We start from the raw sequence: 3,112 nt of genomic DNA, 5'->3' as shown, positions 1-3,112 counted from the left end.
TGTTGTGAATTAATTTTTAGCCTCTCATCTTCTCTAGAAAAGCAAAACTCGAACAAAGGGGAACGCTTTAGTATTCGATAACAGGTCGGGAATTCACCGCACACCTACGGGTGTGGATATCCAGTATGATCTGATGAAATAATAGTGTGTGGAATCTCTGGCCAGAGTATGAGATGTACATTAAGGAATGAGTTCTCCAATTGTACATGCGATGCCACTATTTATTCTCAAATATGTGTCACACAGTTATTGAATTCTTATGAAACCCTCAATGAACCAATGGTTGCAGATTCGATCGGGATTTATGAGATGAAGGGATTGTACTGTACGTTAATCATAACCGACTAGTTCTTGCTAGCACTATCAGTGATACCTAGGGAATCATGGGGAGATGCTACTAGACGCTCTTACCATGATTCAATAGGTTTAATCAGAACTATGATTTCTGACATTCTCGTGATCAATTTTTGATACATAGAATGGGGAAAATTAGGGTAAGCTCGAATAAAAAATTATGTCCTGAATCACAAAGAGTTGTGAACCCACGGCTAGTTGTATCCCTGAACCTTAAGGGTCACACAAGTACTGGATTATTTTGTCTTTTTTCAGATAATAAATTTAAGGAGTTGAATTTATAGAAAACGTTGAGAAATAAATTCAAAGAGTTGATTTTATGACTATTAAATTTTTGAGGTGATAAATTCAAGGAGTTGAATTTATCATTTAATTATTAAATTCAAATGTTGAATTTATAAATGATTTAAATTAAATGTAATAGGTGTATATATAATGGGCTTGTAGTAGTACAAGTCAAACATATAAATTATTAATGTTCTTAATTGGGTTTTAAAAGTTTAATTAATTAATTAAACTAGTTAGACTAGAATATTTAATTGATTAATCTCATTAGTTATTTAATTAATGGAACCTAAGCTTATATTTATGTGTATTAGGTTTAGGGCTACACACACAATTCTCAGCTCACAATTTTCGAAACCCTAGCCTCCAATCCAAGGGATTTTCGAAAATCACCTCCGCCAATTTTCCTTGTTTTTGCCTATCTTTAGGTAAAATATCTTTTAATTTTCTTTTGTGTAAGGAATATTTGCTTGACGGATGTGAGTTAATATGAAAACAGTAGTGTAAGATTGTAAATTTGAGTTTTATCATAATTAAGTGTTGTGTCAAACGTTACAACATTTAAGACAACATGCAGCGGAATATTAAAGTTTGGAACACAAATCGGCTTCAAATAAATAGATGGACAAGATTAAATTGTGCCTCAAGGCAAAACTTAATCACTAGAAAACCAAAATGTTTATCAAAACCTATTCAAGTGATCTTCCCAAAAATCAATTTCCTCAACACTTTGAGAAAATGAATACTTTTAAAAATCAAACAACTAGAATAAAACTTATTCAAGAAATCAAAAACTCGATGCCAAAATTTTGGTGCAACGAAACACAATCTTCAGCGAACACTTGAACACATGTTGTCTGAAGTGTCTCCAACAATCACGGCAGCACGAGCAACGGCAATCTTCAAAGCAGCAACACCCTTTGAAGAAATATTTCACTGAAATCCCACGATGTGCGAACGTGTGTGTATAATTGATCGAGAAGAGAATAAGCATCAATGTCCTTCTTTTTCTTATTTATTGACTTCTTCTCACCTAGAGTTTTTCTCCACAAGGTAACCTATTAAACAAGAAAAGTCAAATATTGATACCTTATCAAGCTAACATTTACATAATTATCTCATCATCAAAAAAGGCAAAATCTTATAAAATATTATACATTATCAACTCAATAAGGAAAAGATAATATTAGGAAAACCATTTAATTTAAGAAATTATATTAATTAAATTAAGAGATAATATTTCCTTTCAATCTCTCCCTTTTGGTCTTTCTGGAAAAAGTGAGATCAAACTCATTTATCCTTGTTAGCTCCAGTCATCTCACCCTGAATTAGAGAAATTTTCTCCCCCTGAATGAAATAAAGTTAGCACGAGTGTTGTGATACGTATTAACAACACCTGAGACAACACTTGGAAAAACTTTTCATAAAAATTTAGACAAAGCATTTGGAGCACAGCCTGCTTGGAGATAAACTAACATACGACCAGAACTAAGACATTAACAACGAGAAAATAATAATGAACAGAACAATAAAACTATCAGCCATTAATCTTCATGCTCTTCATCATCGTCTTCTTTATCATGCTTGGTTCCTGATGGACATGCTTCTCCAGCAACAGAACAATAGGTGTTTGATCATCATCTCCCCTTTTTTGTCCAGAATGGACACCCACATCCAGCAGCAACTTGTAATTAGCAACCAGGTTTTCATACTAGGCTATATTAGCCTTGGCTTGGATACTCCTGGACAGCGCATGATCAATTTGTTCTTGGACTTCATTTGTTGTGAGTAGTATAAAATCCGTGGACTTGGGAGTGTCAGGCTTGCTTGGAGGAGGGACAGTGACTAGAGGAGCTGCATGGGAGTCTGACCAGGGAAGATTAACTTTCTTGTTGCCCTTGAAGAGTGCAGGAGCAATCTTGAATGGTTCACCGATGTCAGATAGTGGCTCATCTACATCCCTAATAAAACCTTGTGAGACCAGCAGCCCATAGATCAGACTGGGGAATGGGAGCTTCGACGCCTTGAGGCCACCATCAGCATACTGAAGCACCGTGTTGAACACAAGCTTCCCAAAGTTGAAGACTCCATTTGTTCCAATGGAGTATAGCACCAGTGCTTGATGTCTGGTTACAACGGTGGTGTTGGTGGACGGTGTCCAGTTGTATGGCCAACTTATGAAGCACAGAGTAAAATAAGGTGAGATTGGCGGCTGACAGACGCTGAGGATGGGCTGGGAATTGAGATAAGAGGCCCGCTGTGAGTGTGGAAGTTACCATATGTATATCAGGGGCAAGGCCATCCTCATCCTTGATAGATGTCTGATAATGGGAGTTGATTGTGGCAGGACTGGACTCGTAGATTTTGTTGCGAACAAAAACTTTACCATATTTAGCAGATCTTTCATCACCTATTCTAGGTGAGCGATTTGAGTAAAACTCCAGCAGAAACCGTCGACAAAACGGTGTGACAG

The sequence above is a fragment of the Primulina eburnea genome, chromosome 7, assembly GCF_022965805.1.
Source record: "Primulina eburnea isolate SZY01 chromosome 7, ASM2296580v1, whole genome shotgun sequence".
Lineage (NCBI taxonomy): Eukaryota > Viridiplantae > Streptophyta > Magnoliopsida > Lamiales > Gesneriaceae > Primulina > Primulina eburnea.
Note: the sequence above shows the minus strand (reverse complement) of the source record.